The 18,881-nt window shown below is 43.6% G+C and overlaps 1 pseudogene; it reads right to left on the reverse strand.

The window, feature by feature from the left end:
- Positions 1-5,154: 5,154 nt before the first annotated feature.
- On the reverse strand, positions 5,155-5,952 carry LOC117093574 (annotated as a pseudogene).
- Between the last annotated feature and the right edge of the window lie 12,929 nt (positions 5,953-18,881).

The raw sequence follows: 18,881 nt of genomic DNA on the forward strand, positions 1-18,881 counted from the left end.
AGACATGCGCCACCACACCCAGCTTCTTCCTCCTCCTTGCAATTACCTTGGGCCCACTCAGAGAATCCAGGACAATCTGATGTCAAGATCCTTAACTTAATCACATCTGCACAATCCCTTTTGCTACATAAGGTAATGTATTGACATCATTAACAGGGATTGAGAAGTGGACATCTTTGGGGGTTTCACTACTCGGCCTGTAACACCTGCTGATAAACTACAGTATACTTCTTTGTTTACCATCTACCATCTTTAAAAAAAAAAAAAAAGGGCTCTCACTTTGTTGCCCAGGCTTGTCTCAAAATCTTGGGCTCAACCAATTCTCCCACCTCAACCTCCCAAAGTGCTGGAATTACAGGTATGAGCCACCGCTCCTGGCCTCATCTGTGTTCTCAAGGGCAGGTTGTAGACTCCTCAGGGATGATTTGTATCTGTATTCACAGTGCTTAGGACAATGCATAGCTAATAGCAAGTGCTCAATAAATATCTATTTTTGAAAGAACATCTGGCTTTTTAGCTGTGGCTGTGTCTGCCTGCTCTTGGTATATGTGCCAACCAGCAACACTGCTGGTCTTTGAAAGCACTTGCTCCCTATGTGATGGGCAGTATCAACAATGCCTGGGATGGCTTGGAGGAGGGCACTGGGCAGCCCCTCAACCCGGGCAGGCTGAAATGGGAGCTCCACTCCTCTTCCATCAGATATTTTTCATAGGCTGCTTCAGTGCAATTCCATTGAATTCCTCCGTGTTTACTGAGCCCTGAGGTGACAGGTGTGGTCCCACCCTGCCACTCCAGGAGATGTCTAGAAAGAGCGTCATCGCCCTCAGATTTGAACCAGAGATTTATCTTTAGTCTGGAAAATGGTATTTGTTACCATAGCAACCAGACTTCTAAAAAAATGGATGTCAAGTAACATGCGGATCCCAGTGCTCATGGCAACCGCCATTCTGCATATTATGGGGAGAAAATGTGCCTCGCCTTTCTCCTGCCTGTGAGTTGGGCAGTGGGGAGGTGAGGTTAACACCAGGTTTCCTTCTAGAATTGATGAGACACTGAGGTTTTTGGTTAGTGGAGTTAGAGGCCGGACCCCTCTCTGACTCCCACTGTGAAAGCAGCTCTCTTCTACAAAGTCACATAATCAATGCCTTTCCCCAATTATTTGGAAGGAGGTCTCTCTTCTGCTCTTGCCTTCTTTGATGCTGCTCAAATCCCTGGAGACATTCTTGGATTCTACCAGGAACACACATGATAACAGATACACACACACACATCCCCTGTGCACTGAGAATCTGACAGGTGCGGGCATCACCCTTCATCCATTCTCCTATGTATTTGCTCGTTGATTCATTCGTGCCTTCTCTTAGTAAATATTCATTAAATGCCTACTACGTATCTAGCTCTGTGCTGGAGACTTGGAAGCAAACAGGGCATGATTAAGGATGTGATTCTCACTCTCCAGCCCCGTATTACAGAAGAGATAATAACACATTCATTACTCAACAGCTTCACTGAAAGAGGCGTGCACGGGAAGGAAGGGAGTGATTAACTGTAGCAGAGATGTGGGTGTTGGGTGGAAATCAAAGAATTTAGCCTTGTTTTAGGTTCTCTTACAGAAAAGATTGGTCAAACTGTATTCCTTCCAGGAAGATTTAAGAAGAGAAGTCCTCTAACAAGTTTCCCGGAGGCATCTTTGATGACCCCATCGCTTCAATTGAAGATGCAGATTCTCTCCATTATAATGTTTCTGAAATCAGAATGTTTCTCGTGACTGATGTGTATATTTAATGAAGTGTTTCTTTCCTATCCCCAATTAAATTGGTGGTGTGTCTTACAATCAATGGTGTCCTAGAATCAAGGATATTTGAGATTTCCCGTTTTTACTCCCAATATTCATTAGTAACTAAGCCTGAGTCCTCAGAGAATCTTCTTGGCCTTGGACTTCTGCTCACATTTCCTCCCTGAAGAAGTGTAGCTTTCCCCATTAAAGACAGTGTATGGTTTCAGCTACAAGGCTTTTGAGGGACTTCTGTGCATTCGTTGGCAGTTGAGTTGGTATTGAGGAGCATGCATTCTGCAGCCAGATTGCCTTGGTGAATTTCCAGGAGCCATCCCTTTCTAATTTGCGTCCCTCTCTGAGCCTCAGCATCCTCATCTATAAGATCGTAAGATTACTTACCTTTAGTGTTAATTATCCTTCAATTAATCAATTCAACACATATGTACTGAGTGTCTACTGTGTTCAAGAACTATGGAAAAGGTGGAAATGTGAAAGTGGACAAACCGCACAAAATTCCTGCCCTTGTGAGCTTACATTCTATTGGAGGAGACCAATGGTAAATGTGCAAATTACTCAAATGTAATACATTAGCTGGTAATAAGTGCTCTGGAGAAAAATGAAAGCAGGGAAGGGGGTAGGGACAGCCAGTGCAAGGGAGTTACGAATAGCAGTTAGGATTAGGTTTGGTTGGGAGTAACAAAAAAAACCAAACAACAGTGGCTCAAAAAAGACAAAGGTTCACTTTGCTATAATAAATATGAGAAGTCCAGGGTGGCTTTACAGCCACTGGGGACCCAAGTGTCTTTTATCTTCTTGCTTTGTCATCCTCAATACCTAGCCACTACCTCATGGTCAAAGATGGATGCTGGAGCTCCAACTGTCTTGACTACATTCCAGTCAACAGAGAGAAAGAAAGAATGTGCCTCTTTCCCTTTAAGAACATTCCCTGGAAGGCCAGCACGGTGGCTCACGCCTGTAATCCCAGTACTTTGGGAGGCTGAGGCAAGTGGATCACCTGAGTCAGGAGTTTGAGACCAGCCTGACCAACATGGAGAGACCCCATCTCTACTAAAACTACAAAATTAGCTGGGTGCGGTTGCGCATGGCTGCAATCCCAGCTACTTGGGAGGCTGAGGCAGGAGAATCATTTGAACCCGGGAGGTGGAGGTTGCAGTAAGCTGAGATTGCGCCATTGCACTTCAGCCTGGGTAACAAGAGCGAAATTCCATCTCAAAAAACAAAACAAAACAGAACAAAAAACATTCCTTAGAAGTTTGATGTGACACTTTCCTTTCTTTTCCCTTGGCCAGAACTTAGTCACACAGTTATACCTCTGCAAGGAGGGCTGAGAAATGCAGTTTTAAGTGCCCAGCCAAAGAGTAGAGATTTTTTTTTTTAAACCAAGTAACAATGGATAGAACAAATATGGGGCAAAATTAGCTGTCTCTGCACAGGTTATCACAAAGATTTGATCAGATGATGCATGCAAAGGATTTAGCACAGAATAAGCATTTGATAAATATTAGTTGTCTTTTGACACAACGCTTTCTCAATGTACGTGTTCTTGGTAAACAGTGAGCAGATGAGGAAAATGGAGGCTCAAGGGTCTTAGGGACCAACCTATGGCTACTTGAAAGGTGGCAGATCCTATCCTGTGGGCATCGAGATCCTAGAAACCATCCCCCAGCGGGCACTGTGGCTGGTGGGGCATTGAGGCTGTGCTCCGCAAGTGCTGCCCGCTGATTTCTGGGCCTGGGACAACCTCTCCAGCAGGTGGGCTTGTTGTCTCTCTTCCAGGATCACCCATAGTTTGTTGGCTTTTCAGAGCAGTTTCTCTTACTCTGACATGCCTCTGCCCAAAACAATCCTTGCTGCTTACAGAGTAGAATCCAAACTTTACCATTCCTGGCACTGAATAGGCATTTAATGCAAATGTATTAAAATAATGAACTCAAGGGCCTCTGTGAGCTGGTTCTAATTTCTCCTTTCTAATTTATCTCTTTCCCCATTGCCTCTTCCTACCCCTGAATGGAATCTATTCTATAATTCAATAGCTGCATTTTTTTTTTCTTTTCTTCTTCTTCTTTTTTTTTTTTTTTTTGAGACAGAGTCTTACTTTGTCGCCCAGGCTGGAGTGCAGTGGTGGGATTTTGAATCACTGCAATCTTCGCCTCCTGGGTTCAAGTGATCATCTTGTCTCAGCTTCCTAAGTAGCTGGGATTACAGGCACACACCACCACGCCTGGCTAATTTTTGTATTTTTAGTAGAGACATGGTTTCTCCATGTTGGTAAGGCTGGTCCTGAACTCCTGACGTCAGATGATCAGCCCACCTCAGCCTCCCAAAGTACTGGGATTACAGGTGTGAGCCACCGCACCTGGTCGCTTTTTTTTTTTTTTTCTTATTTTTATTACCGGAACAAATATAGTTGCATTTTAAAAGAAACCTCAGATTATCAAACTGTGTGATTTAAAAATAATTGTTTCAATAGGAAGATAAAAATAAAGGCTGGAGTATTTCAGACTTGAAATACTAACAGTTGTCTTGGTCTGCCCATCAGACCCTCCTGTCTTCTGGTCTCAGCCTCCAGCCCCTAGACCACGGGGGTGAGTTCTGTCCAACACTAGGCAAATATATTATCACCACAGTGATTGGTCCAGGCATGCACACTGGCCCAAGATAGCCAGTGGGAAGTCTTTCTCCTAGTCCTCTGCCTCCCCCTAGTTCTGCTTGCAAGACAAAGAGCTTAGCCTGGTGCTGTATATGACTATGAACTAATTGTAAGGAGAAAGACTAATGGTGGTAGGAGAGACTGAAGCAAACTGCCAGAGAAAAGCAGAGGAGAGAATGAGGAGGGAGATAGGAGGAGGCAGCGGGAGAGAAGAGTAAATAAATATGGGTGCATTTGAACCCTGGGTCCATGTGTACTCTGGGCCAGCTTCATCACTGTGCCTTTTCTAGTTCGGCTATTGAGCCTGTAATTTTTCCTTTTTGGCTTAAGCTAGTTTGAGTTGGATCAGAAGTGGGAACAGAGCAAGTCAAATGAGGCACTTGAGGAGCACAATTGAAGGAGGCATCTTTACAAGCCTGACAGTGAGTACCTTCCTACATTTCTCACCCTGAGCTCCTCACTGGCCTCCTCTTAGTCTTGACTTTGAGTTGCGTTTTAATAACTTGTAACCAAACAAATTCTTGGCTAATATAAGCTCTACTTGTTATTTTCAATAAATAACGAATTCTTGGCTAATATAAGCTCTACTTGTTATTTTCAAATTGCAAGTTAAAAACATTATATTAGTTGATCCAGTTGGTCAAATACACCCCAATTTTTTTAGGCTGCATTATTTTAAATTGGGTACAAAGATCTTATTAACATATCACCTAGACACCATTTCACCCACTGCTTTTTGTAGGCTGCCAGTCTCGTCTGCCTCTTCAGCAGTGGTGAGGTGGATACCCTTTCCTCGGGAAAGAGAAATCCATGCTTTGTTGCCCTTGCCAATAACAAAAATGCTGGAAAGCCAGGTGGCAAAGCTGTTGCTGTTGGCATCTTTCAGATGAACCACATCAAAAGATGCAGGGTGCCTCTTTCTATTGGTGATCACACCAATTCTTCCCGGGTTCTCACCTCCTGTCACCATCCACAGGTTACCAGTGTCGAACTTGATGACATCAGTACTCTTGCCAGTCTCCAAATCAACTTGAATGGTGTCATTCACCTTGATGAGGGGACCAGGGTAGTGGATGGTGCCAGCATCATCGGTCACCAGATGAGGGATTCCTTTTGTACCCACAAGATTTTTCTCACTTTGCACAATTTGCACTTGGCCTCCTCAGCTGTAATACGGTGGATGGCAAAGTGATCCTGATGTTACAGATCAGACGGAAATTCTCTCTGGTCTTGTCGATGATGACATCTGTGAATCCAGCACTGTAGGTTCTATCAGTTTGGACCTTGTCGTCAATCTTAATGAGCCGCAGCATCCAAATCTTTAGTTCATCTCCGGTCAGGGCATACTTAATTCTGTTTCTTAGGAAAAATGATGAGGGGTAGACACACTCTCAGCTTGTGGAGACTGGTGGATGGATTAGGAGCAAACACACCAGTCAGTGTCCCCAGCATCCATTGCTTTGAGCTACTACCACTTCAGATGCTTCTTGGGACGGTAACCCATGGCTACCTTAGGCATGGAAAGAAGTTCACCTTCCTCCCCTAAAGATTCAATGAACAGGCTGGGCGTGGTATCTCACGCCTGTGATCCCAGCACTTTGGGAGGCTGAGGTGGGTGGATCACCTGAGGTCAGGAATTTGAGACTAGCCTGGCCAACATGGTGAAACCCCGTCTCTACTAAAAATACAAAAAATTAGCTGGGCGTGGTGGCGAGTGCCTGTAATTGCAGCTACTTGGGAGGCTAAGGCTGGAGAATTGCTTGACCCTGGAAGGCAGAGGTTGCAGTGAGCTGAGATCACACCACTGCACTCCAGCCTGGGCAACAAGAGTGAAATTCCATCTAAAAAAAAAGTTAAATGAACATATCCTGAAGAACACAGGCCCACAGACAACTGGGTCAATGTCAGTGGGTTTCTACAGAGGCTAAGAAAGTAGATGTGACCCATTTCACAATTGCCAGCAACTGACGTGGCTCCAGCACCAGCGATTCATTACGGAACGTGGTGTGTGTTGGTTATAACTCAGTTGGATGTCAGTTGTCACTTTCTCAGAGCTCCTGTCTTTCTGACTTGTCTTATGGTTGGTGGAATAGATACAGAATTCATTTCCCCTTCTTTGGGCAGCAGTACCTGGGATAGTGCTTGTCACCTAGAAGGCACTCAACACATACGTGTTGAATTGAACTGATCTGGTCACGCCTCACCCTAGACACATCTAACAATGGGGCATCACTCGTTCTTGGCCAGTTGATTCTTTTCCTCCTCTGGCTTTGATGCTTAGCTCATGGGAGGACGTGACATGAAGCAGCCTATGAGACTTAAGTGCCAGGACTTGTTTTGAAACTATTGGGAAAGAACAGTCCTCTTCTTCTGGGGCTGCAAAGCTGTGAGACTGTGGGTCCAGTGGCCTTTTTAATGATCTGGGAGTGACAGCCTAAGAATGGAGCTGGTGGAGCAGAGACAGAAAGATGAGTCCTGATTTTCTGAATCCCTGGATGTAACCAACTCTGTACTTTTCAGTTATTTGAGCCAACAAATTCTGTTCTGTTTGTTTGTTTGTTTTGCTGAAGTGAGCCAGAATTGGGCTTTTGCACTTGTCACTAAAGAGCCCACATTAATACAGTCCATTTTTAAAATCTGCGTATCTATTAGGATGCTCATGGTGGTGGTACTTGCCAGTGGCCAATTCACTGGGATTACACAATAAGGTTTATGATCTCACTTACAGGAAATCAGGCATAGAACACCTTCAGGCACAGTTTGATCAAAGCTCCTGCTCCACTTCTCTGTGATTCTTAGTTATGTCCCGCTCCATGTATCGGTCTTGGTGGCAGCAACATGACTTAAGCGGTTGCAACACATTCAGATTCATCAACCAGAGGCAGAAAAGGGGCTGTCTCTTCCAGCTTGTGCTGCTTAAGAGAAGCCCCTCAGCAGACTTCCCTTCACATCTCACTGGACATAACTGAATCACATGCTCATTCCTAAGCCAGTCCCAGGCAAGGAGGATGGGACCACCATGTTCGGCTGGGACTGAGGCCAAGATCCACCTCCTTATAGCTTAGGTCCCATAGAGGGACATATATTTATGCAATCCTCTCCCGCATCTTCATTCTGCTTGCTCTTCAGGTTCCATCCCCTACCACCCAGACAACTTCCTCCCATTTTGAGGAAAAGCTCTTCATATGACCTTGTGCCCTTTCCAGCCACCGTAATATTTCTCTACTTCCTTCCGTCAGAGTTAGGTGGACCCATGGTTGGCAGAACCCACAGGAAGTTTCTGAGGTGTGCGGAAAGGCTCCATGTTCAGGATAGGCAAAGGCTCTGGGTGGCAGAACCAAGACGAAGGAGGTGAAGTGTTACAGATTCAAGATGGCTGACAATAAACTCCTTGAGAGGTAGTGAGCTCTCCACCAAGGGAAGTCTTCAAGCAAAGTCTGGATGGCCCTCTCTGAATCATTATAGAAGGACCTCATCTATTAGGAGTGAGTTTGGACTGGATTTGTTCATTCATTCATGTATTCAGCAAATATTTATTGAGCACCAGGTACTATCCTGAACACTGAGAATATGCCTGCATTTTACAAGCCAAGAACATAAATAATAATGAAAAGGAGAATTCCTAACCTGCCTACAGCAATTTCCCACACATTAGCTTATCTGGGCCTAGGGCAGTCCTGTGCAGAAGGCAGAGCTATTACTCCCTTTTTCTAGCTGTGGTGGAAACTAAGACTCTTAATGTTGAGATGGTCTGCCCAGTACACAGAGAGGAGGATGCGTTCCTTTCTCTAGTTTTCAGGTCGTTTGAATAGAATCCCAGCTGAGGCCGGACATGGTGGCTCATGCCTGTAATCCCAGTGCTTTGAGAGGTGAGGCAAGCGGATCACCTGAGGTCAAGGAGTTCGCCAACATGGTGAAACCCCGTCTCTACTGAAAATACAAAAATTAGCCGGGCGTGGTGGTGGGCGCCTGTAGTCCCAGCTACTCAGGAGGCTGAGGCAGGAGAATTGCTTGAAGCTGGGAGGCAGAGGTTGCAGTGAGCTGAGATCGTGCCACTGCACTCCAGCCTGGACAACAGAGTGAGACTCTGTCTCAAGAAAAAAAAAAAACATATCCCAGCTGAAAAACACCCGAGGAATCATCTATTTCCATCTCCCCATTTTGCAGATGAGAAAGAGACTCAGGGACCTCAGGGCACTTGCCAGAGATAACATGGCGGGTAAATGGCAGCGTGGATCCCAGACTCCGGTGCCTCACTCTCAAGCCTGTCCTAGTTCACCCTTTCCCAATCCACAGGGTACCGGCAGCTTTCAGGTGACCAGCGGGCTCTTTGATAAAGACGGTGTTCCTGTGGTTCTCAGGTGAGGCTGGAGGTGAAGGTAGTTACAGGTGACAGGCCCAGGGCTTGCTGGCAGATAGCAAGCCTGGGGCTGAACTGGGTGCCTGGACACAACCTGGCCACAGTTAGCCTGTTCCCCTTCAGTCTCCAGATCTCCTTCACCCTTCCGCCTTCACCTCTCATTCCTAGGTTCCAGATCCTCCTTCAGGGCGCTTTGCTTCGCCTTCTCCATCCTGTGCTCCTGGTGCCTCCTTGTGGCTAAAAATGTCAACTGCATCAATGATTGACTAAATTCCCAGGAAAACCCCCGAGATCCTAGGATGCTGAGACTGAGGGACCCTTAGAGATGATTTTGGAAATAATTTGCATTTTTTCCCAGCGGCGATACTGATCTGAGCCCAGGTTAGAACCCGGGAACCCTGGTTTCCAGACAAGTTCTCCAAATGGGCGGTCACTGCCTAAGTATTTGAATAGGAGTGACGTGTAATTTAAGGAAGAAAATGACCTGATCAATCAATCAATCAATCTGTGGACTCAACTTCATCAATCAAGTTGATTTTAGGGACAATAACATGAACTAAATAAAAGCGAATATAGTTTTGTCCTTAAGCATATAGCTCTGGAGAAAGAAGGAGTTGGTTAAACCCTGCAACTTCATCTCACAAAGCCTCAGTTTCCTCATCTGTAAAATAGGAGCAAAAATAATACCTGATATCTTGGATGAAATGATGTGAGAATGGCATGAAATGGTTCATGGAAAATAGTGCCTGCACACCGGATGGAAACATTCACTCCAAGATGAATCTTAGACCTAAATGTAAAACCTAAAACTATAAAACTTTTGGAAGAAAACATAGGAAAAACAAATCTTTGTCACCTTAGGTTAGGCAAAGATTTCTTAGATGCAGCACCAAAAGAATGATCCATAAAAGAAAAAAATGGATAAATTGGACTATATAAAAATGAAGAACTTCTGCTCTTCAAAAAGACAATTTAAGAGAATAAGAAGTTGATATTCATTTATCAAATTAGTCTTTCTTTTTTTTCCAGGAGACCAGAGTTTTAATCATTACACAAATCAGTCTCTCTAAGCATTCAGAGAGCAGAGTTTTAAAGGATAACTTGGTGGGTGGGGGGAAGGCAGTGAGCCAGGAGTGCTGATTGGTCAGAGATGAAATCATAGGGAGTCGGGGCTGTCTTCTTGTGCTCAGTCAGTTCCTGGGCTGCGGCCACAAGATCAGATAGATCAGCCAGTTTATCGATCTGGGTGAGGTCTGGGTGAGGCCAGCTGATCCATCAAGTGCAGGGTCTGCCAAATATCTCAAGCACTGATCTTAGGAGCAGTTTAGGGAGGGTCAGAATCTTGCAGCCTCCAGCTGTGTGACTCCTAAACCATAATTTCTAATCTTGTGGTTAATGTTAGTCCTACAAAGGCAATCTAGTTCCCCGGCAAGAAGGAAGTCTGCTTTGGGAAAGGGCTGTTACCGTCTGTTTCAACTATAAACTACGTTTCTCCCAAAGTTACTTCAGCCTACACCCAGGAATGAACAAGGGCAGCCTGGAGGTTGGAGGCAAGATGGAGGCAGTTAAGTTACATTGCTTTCACTGTCTCAGTCATAATTTTGCAAAGGCAGTTTCAGTCCCTCCCTTTGGGTTCCATAACACCTTAATCTTAAGGTGTAGGCTATGAAGATGGGAAAAGGCCGTCAATCTCTCTGGCTTCTTCCTGCTGACAGGGTACGGACGGACATAGTGGGAATGGGAGTGAACCCCAAGGTGAGAAGAATGGAACTGCTTTGCAACTGAGTGACTCCCGCAGGCCTGAATGGGCTTTCAAGGCTTGCGTGGCAAAAACATTCGTATCTCATCTATAGTTTTACTACAGTGTAACGAGTCCTAGGATTAGGAGTACAATTCCCAGTTTTAAAAGCAAAGCTTTGAAAGCATTAGTTTGGGGACTTCTAACCCACAAAGAATGTAGAATTTAGTCTAAACTGCAGAAAAAAACTCAAGAACAGCTAACAACAGTGTACTATAGTTTTTCTTTTGAAGCATAATTTATCTCTCTCCAGTCCTCATTTTTATTAAAAACAAATCATGATGGAACTGATTTGTTTACAAAGTATTAGTTTTACTGTACTTGGCCTGATTATTTGCATAAAGTGCAGAAAGAATAATTATTTTTCACTTAGGCTTTTTTAATTGGCTTTGATAGAACTCTGTTCCCCGAGGAGGGTGGATCACCTGAGGTCGGGAGTTCGAGACCAGCCTGACCAACATGGAGAAACCCAATCTCTACTAAAAATACAAAATTAGCCGGGCGTGGTGGCACATGCCTGTAATCCCAACAACTTGGGAAGCTGAGGCAAGAGAATTGCTTGAATCCAGGAGGCGGAGGTTGTGGTGAGCCAAGATTATGCCATTGCACTCCAGCCTGGGCAATAAGAGCGAAACTCTGTCTCAGAAAACGAAACAAAACAAAACCAACCAAACAAACAAAAACCAAACCTCTGTTCCATGAAAAATCTCAAGATAAGTCTTTTTAAAAGCCAAGCCCAGCCATGGGTTTTTATACTCAAATACTTATGAGTTGGGCAAATTCCTCTCCTCTTGAGGTCCCAAGATAACTTGGGGTCTCTGGGCCTGTTAGAAAGTGAAAATCTTTACTTACCACAGGTGAGGAACCTCGTACAGGGACTCGGTGTGGACAAGATATGAGGCCAGATTCCCCAACAGGCTTTACTTGGCTCTATAAGTCAACTTTGATTCTTTAAAGGAAGCATGTCATTCCAGTCAAACCCTTGGTGAAATAACCAATTTCTCCAATTGTGTCCTGTTACAAAAGAAAACAGATTCTTTTTTTTTTTTTTTAGACGGAGTCTTGCTCTGTCATCCAGGCTGGAGTACAGTGGTGCAATCTCGGCTTACTGCAAGCTCTGCCTCCTGGGTTCATGCCATTCTCCTGCCTCAGCCTCTCAAGTAGCTGGGACTACAAGTGCCCACCACCATGCCTGGGTAATGTTTTTGTATTTTTAGTAGAGATGGGGTTTCACCATGTTAGCCAGGATGGTCTCAATCTCCTGACCTCGTGATCCGCCTGCCTTGGCCTCCCAAAGTGCTGGGATTACAGGTGTGAGCCACCACACCCAGCCAGAAAATAGATTCTTACTGCACTTATGCAATTAACTATACTGCCATAAATTGAGAATATTCAAATAATTTCCAAATTCTGGAGAAATCAGGTAGAGAGGAACAAACATGCTACAAATTTTGTTCACAGGAGTATATTTTACTCACTTCTTAAAAGCTGCAAATAGCTCTAAAGAAATAAATTCTCTTGACTCTGAAAACAAAAAGTTTGACAATGTTTAACACATTAGTTCTCCATGAGCATCTTAGAAGTTTGGTTTTTTTCTCTATTCCAATAGCACAATTTTTAAAGTTATCTGAGACCTGCACTTAGAGTCCTATATCTGATTAAAAACTGCCTTTTGAAAATGACCAAAGTGAGACAAAAGGTAGATGACAAAAGTCTACAGTCACTATTAAAGCTACAATTGGGTAGGAATTTTGGTTACTTCTGTGGCATGCAGCAATTTTACATAAATTATAATTATTAATAATGTACACTAAATTATATCAACATTATAGAGGTTTCCCATAATTTTGGAGCACATATTAATAACATGTTTACAGAAATACAGTCCAAAGTAAACCAAACACCATTCACTCTTCTATTTGAAAGATTTTCCTCTATTCTAATGTCACAATCTCCAGCGTTATTAATCAGAATCCTGCATTTAAGAGCACCTGTTAAATTTTATAGCTGATTATAAAACCATCTTTTAAAGAGGACCAAAGCAAGACAACAACTGTCTGTGGATGACAGTACCATTTTAGGGCAGCCACAGTTAAAGACATAATGGACAAGGAAATTTGTTACCTCTGAGGCACATAGTCTGTTAAAATAATAATTATAATTATTACTGATAACATATACTAATTCATATTAGAATTTTAGAAGTTTTACATAATTTTGGAACATATAACAATAAAACATTTACACAAATATAGATCAAAGAAAGCCAAACACCATTTCATATTTGACAATGCTTCCTGTATGAGTTTTGTACCAAATAAGCAAATGTCATTTTTGGGCCTATATCTAAAATATTAGGTAAGAAAGAGATATAATTTATAACTTGATTTTGGATAGCCAAATATCAAAGGTTAAAACACTGGATATCACAAAATAGAATCCCAGGTCACCATAAGTCAATCATTTGGCCAAAATGATTAACTCCAAAAAAAATTTAAAAAAAAACAAAAAACCTTTACTCTGATAGAGGAGACTTAGCTTTCCAAACAAGACCCAATGAAGACAGCATGAAGCCAACTGAATCTGTCTCTTTTCTCTCTCCTCCCTTCTTTTTCCTGCCATTTACCCAAAGGAGAAAACAAAACTCTCTCATTATCTTTTAACATTACGTAAAAATCGTCTGCAAAAGAGAAAACCAAATTTCATGTCTGCATTAGTGTGTCTTTAATGTTAAAGCTAGCTTTTAAAATAAAACTTTATATCTCTATCCAGTTTTCATTAGTTTGACCATAAGGTAAGATTTTCATGAACTTTTTAGAACCCTTTACAATTTTCCATCAAACAGTAGATCAGTTTCTAAGAAAACCCTGTTATTTGGACAGATGGGCCCAGAATCTGGCCCCACGTTGGTATGATTTTAATATTTCTACCTAAGGAAAAAAGCTAAATAATTTCTTTTAAATTTTTGCCAATGTGTTTGTACCCAAAGAATTTTTTTCTTTTTTTTTGAGATGGAGTCTCTATCGCCCAGGCTGGAGTGCAGTGGCACAATCTTGGCTCACTGCAACCTCCACCTTCTGGGTTCAAGTAATTCTCCTGCCTCAGCCTCCCAAGCAGCTGGGATTGCAGATGTGCGCCACCACACCCAGCTGATTTATATATTTTTAGTAGAGATGGGGTTTCACCATGTTGGCCAGGCTGGTCTTGAACTCCTGACCTCAGGTGATCCACCTTCCTTGGCCTCCCAAAGTGCTGGGATTACAGGCGTGAACCACCACGCCTGGCCCAAGATTTTTTTTTTTTTTTTTTTGAGATGGAGTCTCGCACTTGTCTCCCAGGCAGGAGTGCAATGACACAATGTCAGCTCATTGCAACATCTGCCTCCTTGGTTCAAGCAATTCGCCTGCCTCAGCCTTCTGAGTAGCTGGGATTATAGGTGCATGTCAACATGCCCGGCTATTTTTTGTATTTTTAGTAGAGATCGGGTTTCACCATGTTGGCCAGGTTGGTCTCAAATTCCTGACCTCAGGTACTCCGCCTGCCTTGGCCTCCCAAAGTGCTGGGATTACAAGTGTGAGCCACCGTGTCCGGCCTGTATACCCACAGAATTTTTACAAGATCAACCCTTTACGAACCCTTTTCACTTTGCTTAAACCTTCAGTTTTGTTCTGTTAGTCTTTTAGATTAAGACAATCTTTTTTTTTTTTTTTTAATCCCCCTGAACTAGACAAAATTACATTCCCTTTAACAAAAGCCATATTCCCATGCCACCTTCTTCTTCTTCTTCTTTTGAGACGGAGTCTTGCTGTGTCACCCAGGCTGGAGTGCAGTGGCACAATCTTGGCTCACTGCTTCCCGGGTTCAAGCGATTCTCCTGCCTCAGCCTCCCCAGTAGCTGGGACTTCAGGTGCGTGCCACTACACCTGGCCAATTTTTGTATTTTTAGTAGAGACGGGGTTTCACCATGCAGGCTGGTCTCGAATTCTTGGCCTCAAGTGATCCACCGGTCTTAGCCTCCCAAAGTGCTGGGATTACAGGCATGAGCCACCGCACCCATCCTGCCTTCTTATAATCTTTTACCAAAAACACATTCCCTACACACCTTGTGTGTAAAACTATTTCTCCAGTGGTCTCAACTACATGTTACAATGTTAACTCTTAGCAACTTTTATTTCTAGTGAGAAATCTAATAGTGCTGCCATAGCTTACTATAACCTTAAAAGGGCTCATGTGACCCTCCCGCTTCGGCTTCCCAAAGTGCTGGGATTACAGGTGTGAGCCATTGTGCCTGGTCTCTCTCTCTCTCTGCCACTGCCTGGTCTCTCTCTCTCTGTCTTTCTTCAGAGTTTTGCTCTTGTTGCCCAATGGCGCAGTCTCAGCTCACTGCAACCTCCGCCTCCCTGCAACCTCTGCCTCCCTGCAACCTCTGCCTCCTGGGTTCAAACGATTCTCCTGCCTCAGCCTTCCAAGTAGCCGGGATTACAGGGTTGTGCCACCATGCCTGGCTAATTTGGTATTTTTTTAGTAGAGATGGGTTTTCACCATGTTAGTCAGGCTGGTCTTAAACTCCTGACTCCACCAGCCTAGGCCTCCCAAAATGCTGGGATTACAGATGGGAACCACTGCACCCGGCCCTAAATGTATGTATGTATGTATTTTTTGAGACAGAGTCTCGCTCTGTTGCCCAGGCTAGAGTGCAGTGGTGCGATCTCAGCTCACTGCAACCTCTGCCTCCCAGGTTTAAGCAATTCTTCCACCTCAACTTCCTGAGTAGCTGGGATTACAGGCATGTGCCACCATGCCTGGCTAATTTTTTTTTTTTTTTTGTATTTTTAGTAGAGACGGGTTTTCGCCATGTTGGCCAGGCTGGTCTTGAACTCCTGGCCTCAAGTGATCCGCCTGCCTTGGCCTCCCAAAGTGCTGGGATTATAGGCGTGAGCCACTGCGCCTGGCCCTATTTATTATTAATACATCTATCTTATGATGTGTTCCACTTAATGAAGTTATCTCAGATTTTTTTCACAAATAGGTGGGGATTAAATCATAAAATAGTGTCCCCTGTACCTTCCACGAGGCCAGGGAGCATGTCCTGCACATTACCCCTGGGTCCTGCCATGCATCCGGGGGAGTACATTGCATAGGATAAATGCTCACTAAAAACATGCTCACTGTATTGGATAATTCTTATGTCAGGGACTCTCCCAAGAGAACGTTCTGGAAGGAAACTGAGTGACCACCTGATGCTATTATTAACATCTTTTTCATTTCCTGTTTCCTGTGGCATCTGGGGCAATGTCAGTGGAGGTGCTAAGACGCCACTCTCATACCTGTTTGGTCCCTGGACCTTGGCGAATGCCTAAGAGGCATTTACCCAGTGACTCACAGGGAATTTTTGCTCCTCCGAAGGGAAATCTGAATCAAATCTAAAGTGAAATGCCTGCAGTGGCATTGTCCTTAGTAACTCTGTTTCTCCCAGGAAGCTCTGCCTCCTGTCTTAGGAATTTACCTCCCTTTCTTGAAGTCAGAGGCTCATCTTTAACTCGATTCAGTGAGGACAGCCTTGCGCATCTCTCATCGCTCCTAACAAGGTCCACATGATGTAAATTTCAGATTGTCCCAATAGGACTGTGCTCAGCATAGCTAATGAAGGATTTCAGCCTTTGGCAAAAAAATGGAAGGGTTATTTAAAACCACACTGAGTCATTTAAGAGTGATGGCTTTAACGAGCTCCCAAGGAACTCATAAAAGGGCCTAGAGAATAAAACAAGGAGGCCCAAAATAGTCAGAACCTGTAGGCAAAGACCCCTAACTTATCGCAGTGGAGCACTCGGCCCGTTTTCTTTTAAGGACCCCTTTTTGTTCTCTTCCTTGCTGTAACCTAAGGATGCAAGAATTTTGATTCTATATATATTTTAAAAAACAGGTTAGATTGCGCCCTTGCTGATCCTCAAAAAGCTTCACTGGATACCGTCCCCAAAATGATGAAGTTTAAAGTTTCGATTTGGCATTTAGGGACCTACAGGATCTGGCCTCAACCCTCCTTTTCAATTACTTGCTCCTTGCTCTCTGTCGCATATCCTGGGTTCCAGCTATACTGGGCCAACTCTTGCTAGCTTTGTACCTTTGCTGTCTTTTTCCCCCTCTTCATGAAAGGCTTTCCTACTTCCATCCCAGCCACTCCACCCTCCATTCTGTTAACAGAACTCCAATTCCTTCCCTGGTGGAAATAAACAGCGCCTCCCTACTTCAGGCAGCTGGTGGCATTTTCGTTGTCCTAATTTCATTGGACCTCAGACAATCTGTAACCTCCTCACAAGGCCCTAACCAACCAGAGGGAAGAGGCTGGCCATATAAGGTGTACCTCCTAATGCCCAGCCTAGAACCTTGGATGCAGGAGGCTCTCTGTAATTGTTGGTTGTGAAGTAAATAGCATATTCTTTTTTTTATTTTTCTGAGATGGAGTCTCACTCTGTCGCCCAGGTTGGAGTGCAATGGAGCGATCTCGGCTCACCACAAACTGCCTCCCGGGTTCAAGTGATTCTCCTGCCTCAGCCTCCTGAGTAACTGGGATTACAGGCATGTGCCACCACGCCCAGCTAATTCTGTATTTTTAGTAGAGACAGGGTTTCTCTATGTTGGCCAGACTGGTCTCGAACTCCCGACTTACCAACTTCAGGCAATCTGCCCACCTGGGCCTCCCAAAGTGCTGGGATTACAGGCGTGAGCCACAGCGCTTGGCCACACCCAGCTAATTTTTTGTATTTTTAGTAGAGGTGGGGTTCCACCATGTTGGACAGACTGGTCTCTAACTCCTGACCTCAGGTGATCCACCCGCCGTGGCCTCCCAAAGTGCTGGGATTACAGGCGTGAGCCACCTCACCTGGTCGCTTTTTTTTTTTTTTTAATTCTAGTTTTATTAATTCAAAATATGCTGTACATTCACACTCAAAAGATACAACAGAGTGAAAAGTCACCTTCTCTGTTCTCTAGCCACCTCATTCCCTTCTATGGAAAGAACCAATTATTATCAGCTTTTTGTGAATCCTTCTGGAGACATGCAATATATATAGTATACTCTTCTCTCTCCTTTTAAAAATAAATGGGGTTCCTCCTTAGTTTTGCAGTTTGCTTTTTCACCTGACTATGCACACATACACATATTTAAAAAAATTATTCAGCCAATTTACTATTGATAACATTTAGGTTACTTTCATTATTTTGTTATTAAAAACAATGTTGGGCCTGGCGGGACACATTTTACATACATTGAATCAGGCCACTAGGTAAGATGTGTTTAAAAACTGCAGATGATGTGTCTAAAAACTGTAGATTGCTCCACAAAAGTAAAATATCTTTATTAAATCAGCCTGTTATATATAACAGTTTTTTTTTTAAACTCCATTCCTTAAATACAATTGGGGTCAAATAAAAATTACTTTTTATAAGCATAGGGTTGGAATTGTTAGATTGTTAACACCCTGAGATATCTTTGATGATTTTCAACCCAAGGGATGATCATGAATTTGGTAAACACACACACATACACAAACTTAAAATGAGGTCTAACCTTAAATTTTTAATAGAACTTGTCAGAAAGTTTGTTAGCAAAAGTGTGGGTGAAAAGAGATTCCCAGCTAGGCACAGTGGCTTACGCCTGTAATCCCAATACTTTGGGAGGCCAAGGCAGACGGATCACTTGAGATCAGGAGTTCAAGACCAGTCTAGCCAATATACTGAAATCTTCTCCCTACTAAAAATATAAAAATTAGCTGGGCGTGGTCATGCATGCCTGCTACTTGGGAGGCAGAAGCACAAGAATCACTTAACTCAGGAGGCAGAGGTTGCAGTGAGCTGAGATCATTCCACTGCACTCCAGCCTGGGCTACAGAGCAAGACTCTGTCTCCAGAAAAAAAGAAAAGAAATTCCCACATATTGCTCATAAATGTAAAATTGGACATTATGGAGAAAAATTAGACAATGTTGATCAAGATTAACAGTGCCCACACCCATTGACCTAGCAATTCTACCTCTAGAAATTCTCCCTACATAAATACTCATACATGTAAACATGAAAATACAAGAATTTAGGTTTGGCGTGGTGACTCACGCCTGTAATCCCAGCACTTTGGGAGGGCAAGTCAGGAGGATCGCTTGAACCCAGGAGTTCCAGACCAGCATGGACAACGTAGTGAGACCTTGACTTTACAAAAAATTTTTTAAAAAATTAGCTGGGTGTGGCGTGCATGTCTGGTCCTAACTACTGGGGACGCTGAG

Source organism: Trachypithecus francoisi, unplaced genomic scaffold, assembly GCF_009764315.1.
Source record: "Trachypithecus francoisi isolate TF-2019V2 unplaced genomic scaffold, Tfra_2.0 Lachesis_group12, whole genome shotgun sequence".
NCBI classification, from domain to species: Eukaryota; Metazoa; Chordata; class Mammalia; order Primates; family Cercopithecidae; genus Trachypithecus; species Trachypithecus francoisi.